The 27327-nt window shown below is 44.3% G+C and overlaps 1 protein-coding gene across 2 annotated transcripts in view; it reads left to right on the top strand.

The window, feature by feature from the left end:
• Positions 1-27327, top strand: part of SLC30A4 (solute carrier family 30 member 4) — a 225074-nt gene that overhangs the window by 93234 nt on the left and 104513 nt on the right. The gene's annotated exons all lie outside the window — the stretch shown is intronic.

The following is a 27327-nucleotide window of genomic DNA, read 5'->3' as shown; positions in this document are numbered from 1 at the left end:
ATAGGCGAGTATTATGACCCCCCCCCCAAAAGTAATCTATCCATTATATAATACAAATGTATTAAAAAACAAGCATAACAATACCCACCCTCGAGATTCAATAAATAAGACACAACAAGACAACATCTATCACAAAGACTAAACATAAAACCCCACCATCCCCTCACACCCCTCCTAACCCCAACTAACATCTACCAGAAGACTACAATTCTCTCACCTACACCTCCCCATACAGATCATTAAAGGTTCCCCATCTTTCCAAATATTCAATCTCCCGATTGAGTCTATTTGACTGAGATTTCTCAAAATGCGAAAGTAATAGCAAGTCTGTCTGCCAGTTCTGCAGTTGTGGCTTTTTTTCTAGTTTTCCACACTTTAATAATGTGTTTCATTGCCATCAATAAAGCTGTTTCAATCCAATATGAAGAGTCACAAGCATTTTTACATCGACCCTCACTGGAAAGAAAAAGAGCTGCCCTAAAAGTTAGTGGAAACATAATATTCTCTCACCAAATCAATCCCGCCAGTACATCTCGCCAAAAATCCGCCACTCTCCTACACACCGAAAGCATATGCAACAAGGTTCCTCTCATTCACTGACAACCGCAACAAAGATCATTATCAATAAAACCCCTAGCACATATCTTCTCTGGTGTCCAATATATCCAAGCCAATACCCATTGATGTACATAGCGCAATTTAAAATCCTATCATTTACTGCCACCCTCCAAACACTTTCCCATACCTTTACTGACAAATCTCTCCTCATTTCCGAAGCCCAAGCCAAGCGTAACTACTCCCATGACTCCTTTGTGTATCGCTCCATAGGCATTAACTTAATAAAAGTTGCTAGCATACGTGGTGGAGTATCAAACAATCCACATATATTGGGATTCCTATTCATCGGAAAACACTTAATATCTGTTGCCTTTCAGTCATTAATTGTGCTAAAGATCTATACCTATTATTATATTCTCTATTCCCCAAACCATATTGCTCTACCAGATCAACAAAGGAAACCATTTTCTCATCTTTCCATATATCCTCAATTTTTAGAATACCCCCATTAGCCCCGCTCGTCCAATTTAACATTTTGTTATCTATTTGCAACAACTAATTAAGCCAAATGGACGCTCCTTCATACATAAATAACTCCTGTTTGCATCCCTGAATGTATTCCACCGATGCAGTTTTATTAACCACAATAGATTCTAATTTTACCCCCGAATTAGGCAACTTCTCCAAAGAATATAAATAATCTAAAGAAAAGGGTTTAAGTCTCTCTTTCTATGGTAATCCAAAATGGTTCTGTTCTACTCCCCTCCATGAAATTAAAAGAAGCCTTCTTAAGAAACCCTCTGATAATTTTCCAGCACAGAATATCCAAACCTCCCCTCTAAAGTGACTAATCATGACCTTATAAAGCGGGGAATTTTTGTCCGCTTCCCCTACACCCCATTAAAAAAATCCATAAATACTCTTGTCAATGCGTTCAAGCCCTTTTTTAGTACATTGCATAGGGAATGATTGTATATAATATAAATCCTTAGGCAGGAGCATCATTTTTATAGCATTAACTGTAGCCCAAATGTTCAAAATTAGTCGATCCCACCTACGTATATCCTTTAACAAAACCTCAATCAGCTTGTCAATATTAAAATCCACCATCCTCTGTGTGCCGTACCAGATAAATCCCCAAATACTTCACAAAAGAATTTGGCCATTGACAGTTTGATTCTCATAACCCCCTACTCAATGGATTAACATTAAGAGGGAATACAACCGTTTACCCCCAATTGACTTTATAACCGGACAACAATCCCACCTCCTCTAACATACCTTTTGAAAGGTTTTCCCCCTTCTATTGGATTGGCTAACACAACCGTCAAGTCATCAGCATACGCTAAGACTTTAACTTCTCTATCACCCACCCTCCACCCATGAAGGACCTATTCCTGTCTTATGAATGCTAATAACGGTTCAAGAGCCAAATTAAATAGAAAGTGGACAACCTTGCCTAGTTCTCCTAAACAACTGAAATGCTAGCGACCACTCCTGATTACCCCATAACTTAGCTGAGATGCAAATTACAAGGCTATGATAGCATTTAAGAATTGAGGACCAAACCCCATTTTGAATTGGAGTGTAAAGAATGACCAGGTAAAACAGTCGAAGGCCTTCTCTGCATCTAAAAAAATCTCTTCAGCCTTCGAATTAGACAAACCCATTATATCCAACATGGTCTTAATATTATCATAACCATACCCATCTCCCATGAATCCCATGTGTGAATAGTCTATCAGTTCTCCTATATATTTAAGTAGCTGGGTAGCCAAGATCTTTGAACATGTTTACATCAACATTGAGTAAAGAAATGGGCTTGTAACTGCTGCATTTTATTTGTATCGATTCCTGGTTTCGGAATCAAGGTAATTACTGCTTCTCGCATATGTGGACATAAAATCCCTCCCGAAAGAAAATGATTATACAGATTACATAATTCTGGTGCTGAAACGGTACTAAAGGATCTATAAAACTCAACATGTAGTCCATCCATGCCCAGAGATTTCCGTAAATTGAGTTGATTAATAACTGCCCCAACCTCAAATGCAGAAATCAGTGCTTCCAGTGCTTCTCTCCCCTCTTTGGATAAACATGGAATTTCTATTTTAGCAAAAGATTTAGCTAACTAACTTTCTTCAGTATTTAATTCTTCTGAATAGAGGGAAGCGTAAAATGTTAAAACATTCACACATTTCTTTCCTTCTAAACTTGATTTCACCCCTCCCATTCTCAGCCTTTTGGATATGACCTTTCAGTCAAATTCTTTAGTTTATTTGCCAATAAACGCCCCCTCGATCCGCTTTCTTCCAAAATGTTTGTTTCATGAGATGTGAACCTGTTTCTGCTGTCTGTCTTTTTCTGTTTAAAAGTTTAATTAAAGCATTGAAGCGGTAGATAACGCAAGGAATGCTATTATTAACCATTTCAACCTGTAACTGTTTCATGTACCAATTAGGACCCGTAGAAAAGCAATTATATAATTCAAAATGACAATGTTGATAATTAATAAAATGAAGCAAGTTATTAGCTCAATATGAGGGGAACAAAGACCAGACAAAAAGACAGGATACAGAACAAAAGGGAAAGGGAAAGGGAAAGGGAAGGGGAAGGGGTGGGGGAAGGGCAAAGGCTATATATGGTTAAAACATTTGCATTGAGAAATTCTAAAAATATATTCCATTTCATATCAAATTTATGTAAACAGCATGACACTTCATTGCAATTTAATGAACAAATTGAATTCCACCAAATATTAAGTGATACATTGGTAGAATTCTTAAAACATTAAAACATAATGGTTTGAAACGCAATATTAATGAAGAGGCTAAACAAACTTGAGAGTTGATTTGTCTTATAACTGGATTGGCGACAGTGCCGGTCATAAGGTTGGCCAAAGTTAGTGGTTGTGTAAGATGAAAAATTTATTGCAAGCAAGACCAAACCTTTGACCAAAAAACATGAACAAACTTATGTTAAGTGAATAAAGTCTGCATTAGGTTCACCACATTACCAGCATTTATTAAGTAATTATCTTTATTTTTAGCTATGCGCATTGAAGTTAGTAATGTGCGATGTATGAATAGGTACGTTTGTGTAAGGTTTGCAGCTGGCAAAGTGGATTGACAAATCTTCCACATTTTTGTCGATTGCTCAAAGGAAATCTGTATGCCCCAATCTATTTCCCATTGTCTCATGATATTGATGTTTGGTGGAAGGCTATTCATTTATAATTGAATAAAATTTGGCAGCTTTAGTGGATGAGTTATTAATTAGTACCTTAAAAGAGGGCCTGGGGATTTTTGATTAACGGTAGATGGTTTTATAGAGATTGTTTTGATTAAGGAAGTGTAGAAAGGGAGGTCAGAAATAGGGATGTTGTAGTGTGAGCAGATATCCCTGACTGGGATAAAAGAAGAGTTGTGGACCAAATGTTTGATATATTTAATGCCAGATGAATACCATCTATGAATAGTGGCGCGATTGAGTTTGGTAGTGTTAGAATAGGAGCTATCAGGAAGCTTGTTCCATACAATTTTAAAGAAATGTAGTGAGGGAAAGGACGAAATGTTAGGCCAGGAGGAAGTAGTTAAGAAGTGAGAAATGGAGAGGGGATAAATATGTCTAGATTCAATTTTTATCCAAAGGGGGAACCATATTAAGACAGGATTCATATTGTTTGAATCATACTAGTTGTTTTAGGGTAAAGGCTTTGTGATAAAATTGGAAGTTGGGAAATTGAACACCTCCTGAAGATTTGGGGAGTCTTAATTTACTGATGGCAACACGTGGTACATTTTGATTCCAAAGAAATTTGAGAAGTGAGTCAAGTTTTTTTAAAGAAAGAGGAATGAATTATAGTGGGAATCAATGAAAGTGAGTATACATTAATGGGAATGATCATTTTAATGGTATCCAATCAACCCCACCAGGAAAGAAAGAGGGGTGACCATCTTTCAGTCATTTCTGTTACTTTCTCAATAAGATAAGTAATATTGAGAGTGATTGTGGTATGAATGAATTTAGCTATTGATAGTCCTAAATATTTGATGTGGGAGGATTGCCAGGAGAAGCTGGCTCGAGGGTTATTGGAAGGGTTACAATAGTTAGTAAGAGGCATACATTCAGATTTATCTATATTTAATTTATATCCTGACGCCAAGGAGTAGTTGTTTATCATGTTAAGTTAATGGTGAATTGATAGATTTATAAAAATGAATTTGATACCAACATTAATTCTAATGCTTTTGGAGAAGGTGTTCTAGGGCTAAATTGAAAAGTAAGGGGGATAGAGGGAATCCTTGCTGGGTGTCTCTTGTTATATGAAAAAAGGGAATTATTTTTGAGAATAGGAGTAGTAGGTGAGAGTTGAGAAATTTAATTAAATTAATAAAGGAAGGAGGGATGCCATGCCATGGTAAAGTGTGGAACATAAATGGCCAGGACACTCGGTCAAAAGCTTTTTCAGCATCAAGGGCCAAAAGGGCAAGGGGTTCTTGTGAGTTTTGGGAATCGGCTGGAGGGTTAAATAGGAGTCTGGAATTGGATGAGGCAAAGCGTCAATCCGGATTGATCGGGGTGTATAAGTTTGGGAAGGAGTAATTCAAAGCGTTTGGCGAGAATCTTAGCTAGAATCTGAATTAATGAGGGGGTGGGTGTGATATTTTTGATTAAGGCAGGTTCTTTATCAGGTTTGGGAAATAGAATTAGGAGGGCTTCACTAAATGATCCGGGACTTTGTTCCAATTCATTAAATTGCACATATAATTTAGGTGCTATAGGTTCCATAAAAGTATTATAGAAATCAGCAGTGAATCTGTCAGGACCAGGAGCTTTATTGGGTTTAAGATCCGAAATAGTTTGTTTTAATTTTAAGGGTAATGGGATTATTAAAATGAGAACTCTGACTAACAGGATTTTCCTTGGTATTGGATAAGAAGGATTTAATTTCTTCGGACTTCATGGTGCGGTTAGAGGACTATAATTTAGAGTAGAAGTCCAGAAAGGCGTCATTGATATCTTTAGGTTTAGTTAATCTGTTCCCTTCGGGGGAAATAATGAGTTAAAAGGAATTTTTCTTTTTTTTTTTTTCAAATATGAAGCTTGCATTTTGCCTGCTTTGTTGGGCCCATAATGAAGTTTGGTTCTGGATCTAAGGATGGAATTAGCAGCTTTCAGTGTAAATTTTATTAAATTCAATACATTTAGTTAACTTCATTAGTGCCAAGGACGAGCTATCTTGTCCTTGGGATTCCCTCCCTGTTGCCAAGGATGAGATAGCTCGTCCTTTCAGGCACAAAACTGTAATCCAACGCCCGGGCTATGTGAGGGAGAGGTCCCCCTTCACTGCCCAGGGGTTGGATTACCTTCAATTTCACGTCACGCATGCCGACATGAAATTGAAAGTAAATTCAGCGTGGTAGCAATTGTTTCCGGCTGCTGCGGTGAAAACAGCAGGTAAGAGCCCTTCTGCATCTGCCTCGATCTCCGGCTGTATTTCAAGCTGGAGATTGAGGCAGATTGAGGCAGATTGAGGCAGATATCGTTGGAAAGGGGAGCAACGGCCACTAGACCACCAGGGATCTGTTTTGGGAGCGGGGGGAGGGAGGCTGCTTACTAGGTAAGCGCCCCCACCCCCAAGCCCCTAAAGCATGGCGCCACAGTGCAGGATGCCCCTGGGGACAGTGAGTATCTGCCCCCAGGGGTGATGAGGGGGGGAAAAAAATCGAAGGGAGGTGGGAGGGGGTTTGGGGCCCACTAGGCCACCATGGATTTTTGAAAAAATTGTGTCGTTGGAAAGGGGAGATTCTCCCCTTTCCAAAGACACCATTTCTGATGAATTGCTGGTCACGGATCGGCGCAGAGCGCTCGATCCGTGACCAGCAACCCACTGGATCACCAGGGATGCGTTTGTGACTTGAGGGGAGGCCCAAAGCATGGGGCCACATGTGCACAACCCTGGGGGCAGATGGCAGATCATCTACCCCCAGTGAAGGGCAAAAAAAATAATAAAAAAATGGGATGGGTGGTGGGGGCCTGGGATTATTTTTGCCCCCCTGAAAGGGTGGTGGCCCCCCTCCCCTTGTAGCCCTCCCTGGGGGCAGACTTATGCCCCCAGGCAGGAGTACATGAGGTGGCCCCCCATCCAATTGGGGGTAGAGGGAGGGCCACCAGGAATAAGTGTGCAGGCCCCCCAAAGGATGGGGCCTGCAGGTTAGGGCCCCACTGGGGGAAGATGGCTGATTTGCCCCCAGGGAAGGGGCAAAATGAAAAAAAATTAAATAAAAAAAATTACAAGAGGAATTTTGGGTGGGAGTGGGGGGCCACTAGCCACCAGGGATTTATTTTACAGAAAAGGGGGGTGGCCCGCTCCCCCTCACTCCAGGGGGAAATGGGGGCACCCCTTGTAGTCCTCCCTGGAGGCAGATATCTGCTCTTAGGAAGGGGCATCTGACCCCAGGGAGGGCTGCATGAGATGCCCCCCTGCATTTGGTGTGGGGGTAGAGGGTCACCCCCCATTACATTAGAAAATTACCTGGCGGTTTAGGGTGCCCCTCAGCCCGCCCTAAAGTGTAGTGTACCGTTTTCTATTTTTTTCTTTGTTTACGAAACTTGCCTTGGCAGAGAGGGGCACATTGGTGTGCCAATGTGGCGCCAGGGTGCTCAAACCTTACTGCACCCACTGGGGGGGCCTGTCCCACCATTTTTGGGGGCCCTATCCTCCCCACCCCAAATGGAAGGGGGGTGTATCTCACACAGCCGTTTGTAGGAGGCCCAAGGAGGCCTGCATGAGGTGCTCCACCACCCTTTTGGGGTGAGGGGGGAGAGGGCCCCAAACATGGTGGGACAGGCCCCCCCCAGTGGGTGGGGCAGTAAGGTTTGGGCACCCCGAGCCAGATTGGCACATCAATGTGCCTCTCTGAACCAAGGGGAGTTGGGTTACCAAAGGAAAAAAGTGAAAATGGTGGAATGCTTTTTAGGGGGGGGCTGTGGGGCACTCCAAAGGGTCAGGGAATTTTCTAATGGGATGGGGAGTTGACCCCCTCACCCCTGCGCCCCCAGCCGCAATGGAGTGGCTGCCATGTCATGCAGCCCTCCCTGGGACCAGAAATCTGCTCCTAGGAACGGACACCTGAGCCCAGGGAGGAGTGCAGGACAGCCCCCCGCCTTATCAGCCCCCGGGCAGGGATCCATTATGCTGGTGTGACCGTAGGTCACACATGTTTTTGTTTACAGCTTTTTCTACGCGAGCAGCTGCAATGTTATGTGAGTACTGTTTTTTTTTATTTTTATTCTATGGTTAGGGCCCACTGTCAGTGGGGTGGGAGAGACTGGGTCTGGAATGTTGGTGGTGTGGGTGGGAATGGGCCGTCTGTGCAGATATGTTGGTTGGCTGGGACACAATTGCACAGGCAGGCCACAAATTGCCCCACATGCCAGCATAATATTGGTGTTTCCCTGGGAGCGGATCCCTCCCATGTGGGTTGTCTGTCTGCAAGCCCAGGCTCCACCTCTGGCTGTGCTAAGTTACAGTTGTCACCTCTGGGTAGGAATGGGGATCCTGCTGGGGCTCCCTGGAGCTGCTGCTGTGCTTCGGGGATGGTTCACCCACATGGTACATGGATGTCCAAGGCCAGGGACATCACCTCCAACCGTCCTGGAGTTGCGGCTGGGCTGCATTACAGCTTTTCCGTTTGGAGAGGTATTGGCACACTGCCAAGACTCCCTGGTAGGAGAAGCTGTAACGCAGGGCAGCCAGGGCTCCAGGAAAGTCGGCGGTAATATCCCTGGCCTTGGGCACCCTTCTCCTATGTGGGTCTTTGCCGGGGGTTCTGGGTAATACATTCTGGGCCGATTTGCTTAAGTGAGACCTCTGTGGATTCCCACGGTGTTCTCTTTTGGGAAATGCATGGGGTTCCCCGTTTTCCATGATGGCTTCGACATCCTAGGCCCAAATCGGTAGGTTGCCAACATGAACAAAATGGGTTGTGCCGAAAGGCTTGGGGTTACCAGTGGGTTACCCTTTTCCTTTTGTGCCCCCGGTAGGTGCACCCACACATGTGAGATACGTTTTCATCGGGACACGTGTGGGGATGCGGGAAGGTAGGCCATGTTGTGTTGGCGGTGTTTTGGCGGGTGGCCAGAACGAAATGCCTGAGAATTGTCTTCATTTCCAGTGAATTTCAGAGACATTTCCCTGTGTCCACTCACCGAAACCCGTCGCCAACAACAGATGTCCTACCTTCTCGCGTTCCCACAGGTGTCCCGACAAAAACTGTACCTCACATGTGTGGGTGCACCTACCGGGGCGCAAAAGGGTAACCCGCTGGTAACCCCAAGCAGCCTTTCGCCACAGCACATTTTGTTCATGTGGGCAACCTACAGATTTGGGCCTAGGGTGTCGAAGCCAGCAAGGAAAACGGGGAACCCCATGCATTTGCCAAAAGAGGCCACCCGTGGGAATGCACAGCGGTCTGACTTGTGCAAATCAGCCCAGAATCTACTACCCAGAACCCCCGGCAAAGTCCAAATTTGGGGGTAAAAAACACAATTTCCAATTTCACTCTGCTCACCCACCGAAACACGCCGCCAAAAACAGATGTCATACCTTCACGCGTTCCCACAGGTATCGCAATGAAAACGGTACCTCGCATGTGTGGGTTCACCAATCTAGCCGCAAAGGGAAAAGGCTAACCCACTGGGAACCAGAAAAGGGTTTGGGGAGAACCTACAGATTCGGGCCTAGGGTGTCCAAGCCACCAAGGAAAACTGGGAACCCCATGCATTTCTGAAAAGAGGGCACCAGTGGGAATCCACAGAGGTCCAATTTGCGCAAAGCGGACTAGAATTTTTTACCCCGAACCCCCGACAAAGTGAAAAATGTGTGTTTTTTTTTTTTTGCCACATTTCAGACTTTGCCAGGGCTTCTGGGTAATATATTCTGGGCCGATTTGCGCAAATCATACCTCTGTGGATTCCCACGTGTGTCCTCTTTTCCGAAATGCATGAGGTCCCACTTTTCCTTGGTGGCTTGGATGCCCTAGGCCCAAATGTTTATGGTGTGGGCTTGAGCGAAATTCAACACTTTCTGCTGTCCGAAACGACTTGGAGTTAGCAGCGTTTTTGGGTTCCCCTTTTTCCCCCAGGTAGGTGCACCCACACATGTGAGGTACCGTTTTCATTGGGACACCTGTGGCAACGCGGGAAGGTATGACATTTGTTGTTTGCGTGGTTTTCATAACATTTCGATCCATTTGCTGCTGCCCTTTGTCCCACAACCCTTTCAATTCCCAAATTTGACCTACATTTAGTCGCTGCTTTTAGGCACCATACACTTTTGTAAACTGCACAAGTCACCTACCCCTGAAAAGGTCTGCATGTGCTCTTTCAAATGATGTATGCTTGCCCTTCCTCACCAAATTGGTTTTCCTGATTTACACATGCTAAGTACGTCTGTTCAGGCCGTAAGCATAAAACTCCTGCGTACCATGGCTCTGATTTTTGGCTTGTGGTATTGCTTGTTTTGTGAAACATTACAAAAATGTGTGATTTCCTAACCGCAATGTAGCGGAGCATTGTTTTTATCAAAATTCATAGAAGCCACTGCCGTACCAGGCCAACTATGTCCATGTTTTTTTTTCAGTCATTTTGCCGCTTTTTCCCCAAACTATGGAATTTTCCCCTTCCTACTTCTTGCCTGACCTGCGCAAATCACCCCTTCCTAAACTTGGAATTTGTCTACTTTTCAGAAATGTATGTCTTTCTGTCCTCCAAATCAGCTTTCCTACCCTTTTCTTCCATTCCGTCCACACATGTCCAATTGTCAAAAATTGCCAAAATCGCCTACCTCTCACAAAACGGTTGAAAACCACATCAAAATATTTTTTTTTCGTTTCAACTCAACCTGTTCTTGAAAGCCGGGAAATTGGGGAATTCAGCACAGCAAACCATTTGTTCATATCTCTTACAAGGAAAAAACCACAGGCTTCTTTGTACATCATTTTATTAGCATTTTTTGAAAAACCCAACATTTTCGCCCTTTTTTGTTATTTTCTCTCACCCCGCCACCCCCCAACAGCAACCTAGGAATCCTGGGTCGCGTTACGACCGCCTACATGTGGGAAAACAAGGAGCCAAATTTGGCCAAGATACCTCGTGTAACAAAAATGTTACAAGGTGAATGGCGACATACTGAAATCACCAAAAAAGGCCTTGGCACTGGGGGGGAAAAACCCATGGCAGTTAAAAGGTTAAAAGCTCTTTGATGTTGGAATCAGGGTTACAGTAATAAGATGGTTCAAGGCTTTTGATGGAGGTTAAAAGAGTATTATGTATAGATTCAGATTTTTTTTTTTAAATGGAAACAAACTGATTTCTAAAACTCTGAAGGGATGCTTTGAAGGCATCCGTTATTATGTATGGAGGTGTGCTCGGGGGTGGTCAGTCAAAATGTCGGAAAAAAAAGTCGAATGACAAAAATGTAAAAAAAAAAAAAAAAGTCACTTTTTTTATTTATATGTATTTTTTGGGTTCAGTAAGTAAAAAAAGGGTAAAATCAAAAATAAAGGAAAAAAGGGGTATTGGGGGGAACCCCCCCCATTTCGGGAAAAAAAAACGTATTGAAAAAGAAATTTGATTTTTTTTTTTTTTTTTCGACATTTTGACTTTCGACATTTTTGTTTTAGACCAAATGACTATAAACTGTGCTCGGTACGATTATTCAGAAAACATTCTTTGATAAATGAATTACTTTAGTTAATAAAGGATTTATCTTTAAGAAGATTTGAATTGAATTTACATCTAGGGGAGAGATTAGAGGAGGTGGGCATTCAATAGTGGTGGATACGTTTGAATGATGTGAAATGGTTATTTGGCCAATTTCTGAATGTAAAATAGAAGAAGCTAAAGATGAATTGACAAAAATGTAATCTAATCTAGAAAGATTGAGGTGGGGAATAAAATGTGTAGTCTTTAGAGTCAGGGTGATAGAAGCGCCAAGAATCAATCAAATTAAGGTTTTATCGCATATTTAGGAAATTAGTTGTGGATTTGGAATTGATGTGGATTTCCGATCAAGAATAAAATCATAAATCTGTTTCATATCTCCACAGAAGATCAGCTTCTCAACATTTTTGTGAGAAAGTTTGAATAGTAAGTTAGACCAAAACATTGGGTAAGGAGCATTAGGGCCATAGACATTGACAATGGTGGCAGGTAAATTATTTATACTAGTGTCTACAATAATCCATCTACCTTCTGGATCTTTTTCATCATTAACTAGGGTGAACTTCAGTCTTTTGTTTATTAGAATAGATACTCCTCCTTTCTTATCGAGCGCGTTGGAATAAAGTGTGTGGCTTATCCAAGGTGTTCTCATTTTACAATTTTCAGTTTCCGAGCATAATTGGGTTTCCTGAAGACAAATGATATCTGGTTTCTGTTTGGCAAGTTGCATGATAATTTTAGAACGCTTGATCGGGTGAGTCACACCCTTAATATTCCATTAAAGGTTTTATCACCATCAGAACATTTGAGAGAAGATGTTGGCAATTGGCTAATATGTGGCAAGGTATGAGAAACAGTTAATATGTAACCTTAAATACATTTTGTATAAAATATCAACATGCATAAAGTGAAAGCAGTATACTTTAACCGTAAACTTGAAAAACATCAGGTAGGGAAAACCACAATAGAGACAGTAAGAGAGAGACGTTAAAAACCTAGTATTTAGGAGAATACATATTAGTAAGAGTTAAGAAGAAGGTACAAAAGTGAAAAGCTAGAAGATTTGCAAGCATAAAAGATATGGGGAATACCAGAGTACAGAGATGAGGAGTGCTCAGGCGAAGGGTGACAAGAGCCAGAAAATGGGTGACAAGTATGATTAAAGCATTCCGAACGAAGTATAAAGTCATTCGGATTATTTTAAAAGAGGGAAGTATAGTTTTTGGAGTATACATTAAGAAGTAATGTATCAGAAGCAAAGCATACGTAGATGTTGTGATTCAAAGATTAGTCAAGTTTGCGGGTTTGAGAGAGTGAGGTCTGTGGCTTTGATAGATGATCTTGATTTGTCCCTTAGTTGAGTTGAAGTGGATGGAGTTTCAAGTGGAATTGAAGAAGTTGACCTGCTGCGTTTGGGAGTATATTTGATGTGTTGATTTCTAGGTGTTTTAAATGAAGGCGACTGGCATATATGATCCGTTTTAGGGATGGTATTTGGATGACTCTGGGTAGACACATCCATCTTGGAGAACTGAAGTTCTTGGAGAAGATTTTGAAGTTCATTTGGGTCCAAACATTCTTTGGTAGGGCCGTCAGGAATGGTAATAATCATCCTCGCCGGTTCTAACAAGCCATATCTTATATTGAGGGATTTTAGAAGGGGTTTCAAATCCAAGAATCTCTTCCTATTCGCTTGATTATTTTTTTTGAAAAGTCTGGAGGAATGAAAATGTTGTTGTTACGGAAGATTATGGGTGAGTTTGTCTTACCAGCATTTATAGTTTGGCGGGCTTGTTCATGACAAACAAATTAAGCAATAAAAGGTCTTGGCGAATTATTACTCTTAGATGACCGTGGACGGTTCCTGTGAGCCCGCTGCTGTTCGAAGTGTGGTCTAAAAGGTATTCCCAGTACTGAAGGGATCCAGTTTGTAATAGTTAATTGGGCAATCTCCTATCTTTTCTGGAATACCATAGTAGCTAATATTGTCTCTTCTGTTTCTATCCTCATACTCTGATACTTCATTTTCTAAGTGTAATAGTTTTACTTGCATGCTTTCCAATCCTTCAACTCTATCCTCCACGACACGTAGTCTTTCTTCAGCTTCATCCAATCTGCTCGAAAAGGTTTTAATATCATTCTTGAAGTCTTTGATCTTTTCTTGTATGGACGAAGAGCGAGAATCAAGTGAGGCAATAGATAAACTAATATTTCCTAATTCTTCAAGAATTATTTCCATGCATGCATTAAGGGGAGTCGGAAAGCATGGGCGTTTTAGTTGCATCTGCTATTTTAGTTAAGAGCCACAGTCCAGCAAAGCAATATGGTAACTATTAGCAGTAATAGCACATGAACACAGCTGGCAAAACCAAAAGCAAAAAGTGCACACCGTGAGTGAGCTTCAGAATATAAAGTCTGGTAGAAAACCTAAAGCTAATTATGCCAGGGTGTCAAGAGTTCCATTTAAATCACGAAGCAAAAGCAGTGTATTACCACATAAAAGTTGTCATGAACCACCGATTACGTCCATTCTGGACTTCCTGGTCCCTGACGCATAGAGGACTGAATTCCGTGATCCATCCAACATGGCTGCTGAATACGAAATGCAGCTCACCAGCCTTTACGCGCTGCGTTGAACTTCCTACAAAACAGTCAAGCTCCCGCGGCTCTGCGCGTCTCAACGCTACCGCTTGCAGTAGTCAGACGTTAGTTGCCGGAGTTCGCTCGGTGCCTTCTTCCGAGTCCCATTTTCCATTTTCCTGATTATACTCCCTTTCCTTGTCCTACCTTCTTCCGTGCTCATCTTCCTGGATTTCTCCTGTGCTCGGTTCCACGACGTTCCGTACCTCCGAGTCAGGATACTGTTTCCTTCCTGGTTCCCGGTCCTGGATATTTGAACGCTACTTGGCGTAGGACTTGCAATCCTCACGCTGGAATCCGATGATCAGCACACGGGCCTGTATAAATCCTGGACCGTGCAAAAGAAGGAAATCACATCCAAGAAGGTCGTAAGCAAAGAGAAACAGGTGAGAAGGGGAAAGACTTGTGACAGATTGAGACCACTTAAACCTGATACAAAGATGGAAGCCGCGGTTCAAGACCTAATGCGAGGTATGCAGGAGTTAACCACTGAAGTCCAGAACCTTAAGGCAGACAACGCTGCATTAAAGCATTTAGTCTTATCTCGTGACTCTGCAGCCAAAGAAAGTGTCTTGTTGGGAGGAGTAGTGGAGAAATACGATGGCTCCTCAAAAACCCTCCATGCCTTCCTTGATTCTTGTTTGGTACATTTTACCTTCAAGCCATCTGCTTTTCCACCCCACGAGCAAAGGTGGGATTTATGGTATCACACCTCACGGGCAATGCCCTGACTTGGGCAACCCCCCTAGTCAATGCGGGCAACGCACTCCTGGATGATTACAATGGGTTTGTGGAAGACCTTAAAGCCATGTTTGATCGCCCAGAACTCATTTACAGTGCTCAAGAAAGACTGCTTGAATTCCAACAAGAGTCCCAGGATATGCTCATGTATGTGTCCCACTTTAAACAATTAGTAAAAGAGGCCGATTGGTCCCAAGAAGCCAGCTTCACCCTCTTTCGAAAAGGCCTAAATGACGAGATAAAGGATGAATTAGCCAGGGTAACCCGCCCAAGATCCTTCCACGCTCTCATGGAACTCTCCCTACAGATCGATTTCCGGATCCAGGAAAGAAAGGCAGAGAAAAGGAAGTCTAAGCCAACATCTCCAAAGGCAGCTACTGACCACCCATACAAAAAAGAAACCGCTGCATCTCCAGCCTCTGACCCAGAAACCATGCAACTAGGTGCCTTCCGAGGACCCATTACCCCACAAGAAAGGATGCGTCGGATCAGTACCGGACTGTGCATGTATTGTGCCTCTGATAAACAACTTGTAAGAGTGCCCTGTTGCGCCACCTCAGCGTTCGGGGAAACGCCAGCTCCCTATCCTAAGTGGAACACAGTTTCGGGAGAAAGATGTCTGCTCCTCATCAATTCCTTCCTTGAACTCCGCAGGACAGAACAATCTTGTGATTCTACAGGCATTCTTGTCACCTTCCAAGAAAGAATCCTACCCCTCCTGGCTCTAGTGAATTGCAGAGCCATGGGCATATTCATAGATCATGATTGGGCCGTCAGTCATCATGTTACCCTCGAAGCAAAAGAGACAATGCAACCTGTTGAGGCCATTGATGGGAGACCCTTATCTTCAGGACCCATAACCCACCAAACCAAAGAGATTCTTATTTCGATAAACAACCATCAATAGAGGATTAGATTTGACATCATAAGATCTGCCCACTATCCCATGGTTCTAGGCATGCCCTGGCTGCAGAAACACAATGCCTACATCAATTGGGCAGCAGGCTATTTGTTTCTTGGTTCAGAACATTATGTCCCATTGTTTATCTCCTACCACCTTGCCAAGCCCCTCAGAAGACCTCCAAGAAACCCAGCAGTTCCCAGTAACTGTCTCCAACATTATCCAGATTCCCCAAGCTTACCAGACATACTCAGATATATTCTCAACAGCCATTGTTCAATCTCTTCCACCCCACAGACCTGAGGATTGTGCCATTGACACCGAGCCTTCAGCAGTGATTCCCTTCGGAAGAATGTTCATTCTATCCAAACCTGAAAAGAGGGCCCTCCGGGAGTATCTCGACACCAACTTAACAAATGGAACTATTCGACCCTCCAAGTCCCCAGCGGGAGCCTCCCTCTTCTTCGTTCCTAAGAAAGATACCAAGGAACTTAGACCATGTCTGGATTACGGTGGTCTTGACCAATGCACCCTCAAGGACCGTTACCCATTACCTCTTATTTCAGACATCCTGGAAGCTGTGAGGGGTGCAGTCATCTTCACAAAACTAGATCTCAGGGGTGCCTACCATCTCATTCATATAAAAGGTGATGAGTGGAAAACAGCCTTCAGAACACCCTTTGGCCACTTTAAGTATCTGGTTATGCCCTTTGGACTTGCTAATGCCTCCGCAATATTCCCACGTTTTATGGATCTGGTTTTTTCTGACATGTTCCTTTTTGCCATTGTATACCTAGACGACACTGATTTACTCCAAGGAACCTCGGAAACACAAAGAACACTGTATGGCAGTTTTACAGCGTTTACGAGAACATAAGCTCCTGGCCAAACCTGAAAAAATGCCTTTTGCATGTATCAACTGTTCACTATCTTGGATTTCTTCTTAGGCCCAAGGGTATTGGAATGGATTCTTCCAAGGTTGATTCCATCTTATCTTGGCCTGTTCCTACCACTGTGAAACAAATTCAATCCTTCCTGGGGATTGCTAACTTTTACAGGAAATGTATACCCGCATTTCTGATATTGTACACCCTATTGTCACACTATTAAAGACACCCCCTTTTCAGTGGTCCTCATCTCAAGACTTGGCGTTTCAACGACTGAAGTCGGGGTTCACACAAGCCCCCATCCTAGCTCAACCCGACACAGACCGTCCCTTCCTTGTGGGACTGATACATCCGACTACGCCATCGGAGCAGTTCTGAAACAAGAACTTGATGACAAGATGGAATACCCCATTGCCTATCTCTCCCGTACTTTGACTCCCAGTGAAACTCATTATTCTGTCCTGGAGAAGGAGTTGCTAGCCATCCGACAAGCCTTCACTGACTGGCGCCATCTCCTTCTGGGAGCCAAACACCCAGTACAAGTCCGTAAGGACCATCAGAATTTACAAGTCCTACAATCCCTGGAGTGCAGAAACAGCCATCAGGCCTGCTGGGCCTTCATTTTTGCCCATTATGTATTTCAAATCCATCATTTTCCTGGAGCACATAACATCATAGCCAATGCCTTATCGAGACGTCCTGATTATGAACCCCTTGAGGACAGGACCTTTACCAAGATGTTTCCAAACACAGTATTCGTAGCTCAAGCCGTTACTCTCCTGGAGGATATTCGAGCCAAAACATAGTCTTCCGAACTTTGGAAGGAGATTAAAGGAGACAATCGATGGAATCTCAGGATAAAAAGACGGATACCTATTCAAGGATACACGGCTGGCCATTCCCACTCCAGGGCTGAGACATAAAATCACAAACCTATGCCATGATACCCTCCATTCCGGACACAGTGGAATTTCCAACACCCTCAGTCTTATACAGAGACAGTTCTGGTGGCCAAGGATGAAAGATGACATAAGAACCTATGTCCAAACCTGTGCAGTGTGTAATCAGAATAAGCATGATAATAGAAAACTAGCAGGTCTCCTACACCAACCAGCAATACCAGCAAAACCCTGGGAAATTATTGCCACAGATTTTATCGTGGAATTACCTTCTTCCAGAGGATACACAACCATAATGGTTACCATCGATTTGTTCACACATATGGCTCATTTTACACCTCTATACAAACTACCATCCTCATCTGAACTAGCTGGGATTTTTCTGGAACACTTATTCCGGCTTCATGGACTACCTTCCAAAATCATTTCTGACAGAGGGCCCCAGTACATATCCCAGTTTTGGAAACAACTATGTCGGATATTGGGGATCCAGCGTGCCTTATCCTCGGGCTATCATCCACAGACCAATGGAGCTACAGAATGAATAAACCAAACCTTGGAACAGTATCTTCGCTGCTTCGCCACCAAAGTCCAGGATGATTTGCCGCTCTTGATACCTGTGGCCGAATTCGCTTACAACAATTCGGATCATTCAGCTATCAAGACCAGACCCTTCTTTTGTAGCCAAGGTTTTCACCCTTCAGTTCTACCATCCGTTCTCCCACATCCTACCCCAGTTCCTGCGGTCAATTCCTGGATTGAAACACTGATCAATGTACACAAAGAAGCTAAGGAACACTTGGAAAAGGCCCGAAAAGATGTTAAACAATATACAGACACCAAAAGAAGGCCTAGTCCTTCTTATTCAATAGGGGATAAGGTTTGGCTATCTTCGAAACTCCTTCCTCGTCACCTACGACACAATAAATTGGCTCCCAGGTATTACGGACCTTTTTCCATAAAGGAATTTGTTAATCCAGTGGCCTTTCGACTCTGACTTCCAGAGTCATGGAAAAGGATTCATCCAGTCTTCCACACTTCTCTGTTAAAACCATATGTACAGTCCACTCTAACTGCTCCAAGATCTACTCCAGTGATTGTCGATAACCAACTTGAATACAAGGTCTCTAGGGTTTGTGACTCCAGGTACCGACGAGGTCAACTACAGTATTTGGTTGAATGGAAGGGATATCCTCCCAGTGAGCGCACCCGGGAACCAGTCTCGAGCATGAATGCCCCCCCAGCTGATACAAAGATATCATCTTATCCACCCAGGCAAACCCGGAGGTGCCGGGCTTCGGAGGAGGCATACTGTCATGATCCGCCGATTACGTCCATTCTGAACTTCGTGTTCCCTGACCCATAGAGGACTGAATTCCGTGATCCTTCCAACATGGCCGCTGAATACGAAACACAGCTCCCCAGCCTTTACGCGCTGCATTCAACTTCCTACAAAACAGTCACGCCTCCGCGGCTCTGCGCGTCTCAATGCTACCGCTTGCAGTAGTTAGACGTTATTTGCCGGAGTTCGCTTGGTGCCTTCTTCCGTGTCCCGTTTTCCTTTTTCTGATTATACTCCCTTTCCATCCCCTTTCCTTGTCCTACCTTCTTCCGTGCTCATCTTCCTGGATTTCTCCTGTGCTCGGTTCCACGGCGTTCCGTACCTCCGAGTCAGGATTCTGTTTCCTTCCTGGTTCCCGGTCCTGGATATTTGAACGCTACTTGGCGTAGGACTTGCAATCCTTACGCTGGAATCCGAAGATCAGCACACGGGCCTGTATAAATCCCGGACCGTGCGAAAGTAGGAAGTCGCATCCAAGAAGGTTGCAAGCAAAGAGAAACGGGTGAGAAGGGGAGAGACTTGTGACAAAAGTATTATAAATGAAGAGATTTCAAAGTATTTCTTTGTGACAGTTCTATTTATTACCTAAAGTAGCAAAAGTCATATATAGTAGTGAAACTTCGTTCTTAAAATGAGTGTCCCAATTCATACAGGGCTTTCTATTGAAGGATATCTGTATGAGTTTTTGCCCAGTATCCAACAGGCTCCACTAGCTTGATTAAGCCAAGAAATTCAACAATTCAACTCCAGAAATGTTCAAATTGTAGGCATTACTAATCTAAAACTGTCGGCAAGTGCAAAAGATGCCAAATTCCAAGGCGTTTGTTTTGTTTTCCACTTACGTTACTTGTTATGAAGAAATTCGGTATCCTTGAGTGAGTGTGATACCGCAGCAAGCCGGCCGCGTCAGCTGACTGAGCGTTCAGCGACATTTCACACTTGACACGATGCTTAAGGCCTTGCCGCTCCCTACTGCCGTACACAGAGTAGTAGTTCCGGCAACAAAATGCAGAAGGTCGAAGAAATAACATGCCGAAAAAGGACTTCTGCTACTTCCAAAGAATCCTCAATGAAATGGAGCCACCATCATGTGCTGCGATATTTCTTATGAAGGTGAAACCATCGAGCGCAACAGCTGTCCAAGCTTGCCTGAGGTAAACATCAAATTCGGACGTAGAAATCTATTCATAGTTGTCAGGAACCTTGCATCGCAGTGTTTTCTTCTTCTGAAAAGCAAGGATACAAAAAAACTTCACTATTATACGTTCTTATTATATATTAATATTGCGTCTCTAGGAGCTCCTCTCCTAAGCGACCATCTACGTTGTCGCTTGGCCACGCCCCCTTCCTGCTTGTCTTTCTACTTAGTTTCTCTCTTGTTCTATCCATACTAAATTTTATCTTTCCCCTTCTTGGATAAAGCATATTGTCTTTGCCTAGCTCGATCTGTAAATCTTTAACCTGTTCCTCTGCTGTTTTTCTTGCCTTAGGGGTCCAATTAGTCAACCCCTGCCCTTTACAGTTGCCTTAAAAGCATTCCACACAATATCAGCGGAATCCCTATTTTCCTGAAAAAAATTAACAATAAAAGTACTTATTGCCTCGCATACTTTCTGAAGTGAAAGTTTTAAAAAATGAACATTTTAAACCGCCATTTGGTACTGTTTGCCCTACATTTATCCTGATTTGAATTTTAGTGCAACCAAGGAATTATCTGAAAGGCAACGCTCCCTATAGTAGCCTCACATACATCATCAATCATCCTGTCCGAGACTAAAATGTAATCGATTCTTGAATAAGAGTTATGAGCCGCTGAATAAAATGAAAACTATCAGTAGGATAACATGTTCTCCAAACATCAATCAAATCAAAATCCTGGAAAGCTTTACTTAATCTTTGGTCTGTAAACCTACATTCGGAGGATCCATCCAATATGCAATTAAAATCACCCACAATCATCATACAATCCCCTTTCATACTCGGTAAGCTTTTGACCAGATCTGTTAAAAAAAAAGAAAAAAATAAAAGAAATTTCAACAAGGTCCATACATCAAACCCAGTCATTAGCCTTCCATCATGTCTCACATTGGCCAGAATAATACTACCCTCATCATCCATGAACACATTTTGTATTGCCATACCTTACCTCTTAGGAATTAGAATTTCCCATCCCTCTGGACGTCCCAGAGTAACAATTCAGCAGGAATTTCATAAATTTAGATTTATTAAAAAGATTCTCAGGATGTTCTGTCAGATGTGTTTCCTGAAGAAAAATGTCTGACCTCTCCCTCCACAATCTGGCCTAAACTTTCTTTCTTTTCTTGGGACAATTTAGTCCTTTTACATTCCATGTAACTATTGTCAGTGCCTTCATCATAAGGCAGTTATCAAAAGCAAATCCAAAACTATCTGGTCTACTTCCTTTAAGCCTATACCAAACCTTAGAGGTATCCCAAAGGATTCATTCATAGGTACTTTTTGTCCTCCACCTTCTCTTGGCCTTATTCCAGTTGTCATGTAATGCAGGTATATGTGTTTTTATAGTTTGAGCTGCTGAAGTAGGGCTTCTCCAATGGCAACTTGCTCTTCATGATATTTCGGTCTGATTTCTTTTCACTGCGATTTAACCGCATATAATCTCTGTATGCTCCTAGCTTGCATAATCCTAACATTACAAACTGGGAATATGCAGTGTTCACCAAACCAGAGGGTGTCAAAATAGGATTTCACCTGCACTGTAAAATCTGCGAATGTCAAATCTTTCCATCTTGATCATAACCAGCAAGTAATTCCAAGATTCTGGAAAAGGGAGTCTCAAAATTCTTCTACACCTAGAGGCCTGTCACCAAGAATGCTTGCGTCATGTCTTTTGTCTGGCCGGTCTGAAGATGCCCATTCCCAACTTCTCCTTTCTTCCAGACTGTTTCAGTGGCTGATTGATCTCTTTGTCGCACAAAGGTAGAAGAGGTACCTAAACAAATCTCTGTAGTCTTAGAGTAGAATGATAAACTAGTGCTTTCCCTTGTATATGGCGACTCCTCAGTTGTGCAGCGTTGATCTAAAAGAAAAGTAGACTGTAGTGCAACAGGTTGAAAACTACTAAGGAACATTGCTCTTTTATTCATGAGAGAATTTCCACATAAAAACCTGCAAATTGTTAATTACTCCTGCGCATATCTTTCCTTTCATCCAGATTGTGATATCCTTTGCGAGGTAGTGCCCCGTTCTTGATATTTTACTGTATCGTCTTTTAAATTTGGAGGAGTGAGGGGGAGGGAATATAACTCGGTAAATGGCCAAGTCATGGTTGTTTTACAGTGGCACTGTAATTCCAGTTTTCGAACCCATAAATATTGAATGTTTTGGTTTTATTGTTTGGCACTAGAACCACGATGCTTTGTAACCATGAATTTTCAATACATTTAAATTTACTTTTTTTTTTAAAGAACAGTGAACCACAATGTCCTTCAAGCCAAAGATTCAGTGAAAGAATGGCAATTTATTTTTAATGTTATAATTATATATCTAGTATGTTTTGGCCCTGCTCCAGGCAGTCCTTGGTCACCGGTGGCCATTTTTCTGTACAGTGCCTTGCCTTAGATTCCCTGAAGCCACCCGTTGTGGGCAATGGCCACTGCTAGCCACCCAAGTGGCCACTGTTCCAGGGGCATGGTGTCTAGATTGCCTCACATAAGTGATAAGTTATTTATATCACGCTCGTACACAAGTGTTTCAGAGCGTGACGAGGCAAGGGAGTACAAAACAACGATCTTACACGGTCCAGTGACATTGAGAACGTGCAAGTGGATGGGAAAGGGGCAAGTGGTTGGGAGAGGGTGGGGGAGAAATGGAAAGTGCCGAGCAAGGAGTTCAGATAAATAAATGGCTAAATAGTAAAAAGCAATAAACCGTGATAGTGCAGCCAACAAATGGCAAGTGCTAGGTGTAAGGCAACAGACTGGGTATGTCTGATAAGTGCAGAAAAGGGGTGGGGACTGTATGGTTACAGATACAGTACCTTGTGCAAGGGAACGCCTGGAGGCAATGCGGGCGAGTGGCAGGGTGAGCGGGTGCCTGGTCCCGAAATTCAGAGGGTAAGCCAGGTGCATGGTGCCAAGACAGCAGATCAGCAGGGCAGGGCAGAGGAGGAGCAAAGGCAGAAGCAAAGAAGGTCTTGAAGTGCTTCCGGAACCGGAGATGGTGCTCCTCAAGTTTCAGAGTGGCAGGGAGGCTGTTCCAGAGGTAGGCCCCAGCTCGTTCCTTTGAAAAACGACTGACCCTGAGGGAGTTGGAGGTAGAGGAGCAAAGAGCTCGGGAGGGAAGGTATTAACGGAGGGATAGCTGAAGGTATTTTGGACCCAGGCCCCAGAAAGCCTTGCGGACAATGCAAAGGGTTTTGAATTTAATCCTTGCCGCCACAGGGAGCCAGTGGAGAGATTCCAGAGCTGGAGAGATACGATCCCAGGGCTTGAGGCCTGTTCTGGATGAGTTGCAAGGGCCCGAGAGTAGAAGCAGGTAGAGTTAGAAAGAGGCTGTTAAAATAGTCAAGACTAGAGAGGATCAGGGCTTGAGGGACAATGAGCTTCTGGGGGAAGGAAAGGAAGGGCAGAATACCTCTGAGGAGGTGGAGTAGGAAGTTTGACTTTTTAGGGACATCGGAGATGTGGGCCGAGAAAGAGAGCGTGGAATGAAAGGTGACCAGGGTCGTTGCCTCACAGGTGGGAGTAGGAGGGCCAAGGGACGTTGGTTAGAGAGTGATGGGAAAGGAGGGTGAAGGTGTGCCGATGAGGAGAATCTGTCTTGCTGGCATTCAAGCAGAGATTGGTGGCAGCACACCAATCCTAAATGGCAGTTAGGCAGTCAGAGGAGAGGGGGTGACTGAGGGAGCCTGAAAATGAGTGGTGTCATCTGAATAGCAATGAAAATTTGAGCAGAAAAATGGCAATGCGGTGGGCGAGAGTTGCCAGGTATTGGTTGAAGAGCCAGGGTGAGGGATTAGACCCCTGGCGAACACTGCAGGTCGGGAGATGGATGAAAGGAAGGGCCCAAGTTGGACCTTGGAGGGTCGATCAGAGAGGAAGGTCAGCCAGGCCAGAGCCTGATCGGTGATACCCAGATTGTCACAGAGAAAGTTGCGCACAATGGTATGGTTCACTGTGTCAAAATCGGAGGAGAGATGGAGTAAGATGTGGACAGAAGGGATGTTAGAATCTAGGTTGGAAAGCAGATCTTCACAGATGTTCAGGAGAGCAGTTGCTGTGCTTCTGGCAGCTCTAAAACCAGTTTGATGATAATGAAGACAACCAACAGAATCAGAATGAAGGTTAAGCTGCGAGATGGCCAGCTTTTCCAGGAGTTTGCCCAGAAAGGGAGTGACGGAGTTAGGGCGATAGTTAGCCGGGCAAGAAGGGTCAGCAGTGGGTCTTTTGAGAAGAGGGTCCACAAGAGTGCTTCAGAGGGGACTGGAAAACTCCTGAGGAGGAGAGGTTTTACAAATCAGCCAGTGCAGGAGCGAGGGTGTCAATGTGATCCTTGATGGTTTTGGAAGAACAGGGATGAATCTGTTTTGATGAGACTTTCATAGATCAGACTTGTCTAGAGACCTCGCCAGGGGAGAAGAGGAAAATAAGGAAAAGAGGAGGTGTGGCTGTAGGAGGGCAAAAGTTCAAAAAAGGGGAGGAGCGGTGGAGGGGTGAAGAGGGGAGAACAGGATATCCTGGGTTTTAGAGATGTAGTGAGAGGCAAGGGCCTGGGAAGCGACAGGAGAGGTAGACTGCAGCAGGGTTGGCAAGCTCCTTGCAGATTTTAAAGAGTTTGGCCAAGTTGATAGATGCCGCAAAGAGGCAGGCTTGAATGTGGGCTCTCTTCTTAGTGCGGATAGAGAGTCAGTATTGCCTTTGGAGCAGGCGACGGGCCAGTTTTTCAGAGGATGAACAAGAGGCCCTCCATTTCCCCTCAGCCACCCTGCACTTACGTTTAAGTGCAGCTAGGTCTGAGTCATACCAGGAATTGCACTTGGCTTTGGACTTCAAGCGGATCCTCATGACTGGGACAAGAGCGTCCAGAGTAGCAGAAATGGAGGAGTAGAGCATAGATAGGTCTGTGTTAGGATGTGTGAGAGGAGGAGGAGGATGATGCGTGGGAGGAGGAGGAGGCGTGGGAGGAGGAAGAGGTGAGGGAGGAGGAGTCCGCATACTTGGAGAGAAAAGTGGTGATGAGACCTGGAGGCCAGTAGATCGTAGCCACAGTGAGGGAGTAACTAGGAGAGAGAGAGCGCCTGCAGACCAGTCATTCAAAAGAGGAGTATGTATGAGTGAGAATGATAGAGGCAGGAATCCTCTCAGGAAAGATCGGGGCTACACCCCCTCTGGACTGGGTGGATCTGGGTGTGGAGAGGGTCTTGGAGCCATCAGGCAGAAGAGTGTCAAAGCTCGTGACAGAGCTGGCTGTGAACAATGTCTCTGTAAAACAGAGGACGAGTTCAAGTTCAAGGAGGTGACAGATGTCAAAGAAGTGTTTGACAGCAGAGCGAGAGTTGAGTGGCAAGATGAAGGGGTACAACTCAGAAGTACGCCCTGCAGAGGTGAAGGAGCCCTAGAAGGGGCAGGAGACGAGGGAGGAGAGGGCAAGGTAGCCAAGGAGGTGGAGGAGGGGACAGCAGGAGATGAAAGGAAATTGATGCGAGCAAAGCGCCCATCCAAGAGGAGGCGTTTGGCCTGAGGGCCTGGGACCATAACAATGCCATTAAGGTAGACATTTGTGATGACTTTGGAAGAGTCAAAGGGAGCCATAAGAGATACCCAGCGGGTGCCACCATTGATGGGATAGAAGGAGACAGGAGAAAGCACAGAGATCATATGAAGAGTCCATAGATCTGGCGAGGGAACGACCTAGAGGATGTCGGCGAGGGTCTGTCTGGAGGAATCGCTGGAGTAGGTGTCTGCGATAGGGAGACCAGTGTTGGAGACCAAGATGTCCTTTTTGAACCCTCTTCCTACCAGACTTAGTGAGAAGGGAGGGATAGTCAATGGAGAAACAGTTGGAGAAGATAGGAGAAACCGAGAGTCCCATGGGTGAAGTAGTGAGAGAAAGGGGGAAGAAGCAGGGGGAAAACAAGGAGTGCAGTGAAGTCACTGGGCCAACAAGTTACAAGAGGGAAGGAAAACAAGCAAAGTGCAGATCAAGTTAGCAAAAACACAGCAGGATTTGAAATCCTAACCGAATGCAGAAACAGCCGGATTTGAAATCCAACCAAATGCAGAATACAGCAGGATTTAAAAATTACAATTGGTGATTCAGATGCTAGCAGAGGGTGTAGGATACACAATGCAATTAAGTGCGACAGCGTGGAAGGGGGAAGCACGGCAGGACAGTGAGAGTCAATATGAGGGAAGGACCAAGTCCAAAGGGGGAACTAACCCATGGTTAAGGTGGTGAGAGTGGCATGGTGTCCAGAGTTTGTGGAGAGTGAGGCAGCAGCATCATGGAATGTCATGGTGCTGGGGAGCGGACAGGGAGCAGATGGGGGGCCTTCGTTATGGGCTTTAGTTATTCCGGACCGCCTCCCGGTTGGTCTGTTTGGCTAAAAACCATTAGCAACCAATGGGAGGGGAGCATGGCCAGGCCACAGGTAACGAGCTCAGAGATTCAAGGCCTGACAACAAAGGGCAATGCTGCGAATTCCCAAGGAAAAGGTGCAAAAATAGCTGACTGTAACATCAACAGAGCATGCTGTGAGGCCGTGCGGTGAGCGCAAGGCAGCAATTTAGCAAAAGAAATGTTGACGAAAGTAGAAGCGCCGCTGTGCACTTTCAAATATTGTTAAACCTTACCTCCAAGGCTTGTAGGTAATGGTTTGTGGCAGGGGCAGGCTCTTAGTCGTCGCTCGAGGAGGTGTGTTGTATAATGGTTCATAGGTCATGGCCAGGGTGCTCTTCGACCCTATTGGTGATCTGAGGGCCACCAGATGAATCCACGTTCCACTAGAGCCCTGAACTTGACAACCAGGTCCAGAAGTCTGGAATGAGGTAAACTTCTGGTCTGAACCCAGGTCTGAGACCTGAATGAAGCCAGGGGCCCGTAGACGTCCCTGATGGCCTGCAGAACCATCGGCTATTGATCAGATTTTATAGAAACTGCCTTGTACTAAACTTGGAAAAGCATGCTTTCCAAACCAGGCGCCTGCTCCTTGCAAAAGATTGGCGCAAATCCATCTAGTGGTGAAGGCAACCCCCGCAGAAGTGTAATGATTGGAGCGTTTTGTTGGGTGACTTGCAGGGTGAATGGCACACTATGAACTATCTGGGCGCAGGAGAGAGCGAGATCATGTAATATGTTGGATAGGTACCTTTCTGGGGTAGTCCTAGCAAAAGTCGTAACAATCCTGGCACCAGCACCCAGCCTACATCATTTCCAAGGTTATCCAAGCAGACATTTTGACCAATGTGTTTTCTAGAGCCTGGGGCACATATCGAGCCGGAAGACGAGTTTAAAAAATCCCCCAAGCCACTGTTTGACTTGACATTGGGTTGTAAGGTAGGTTTTTCTCTGTTCTTGTATTTATATAAATAACACTACAGTAGGAACTATACTCCTTTTTAATTTGGCTTGGTCTGTTACTGAGGACCTAAG

Source organism: Ambystoma mexicanum, chromosome 11 (assembly GCF_040938575.1).
Source record: "Ambystoma mexicanum isolate Mex_15411 chromosome 11, UKY_AmexF1_1, whole genome shotgun sequence".
NCBI classification, from domain to species: domain Eukaryota; kingdom Metazoa; phylum Chordata; class Amphibia; order Caudata; family Ambystomatidae; genus Ambystoma; species Ambystoma mexicanum.
The sequence above is the reverse complement of the archived record's forward strand: the minus strand, read 5'-3'. Positions and strand labels throughout refer to the sequence as shown.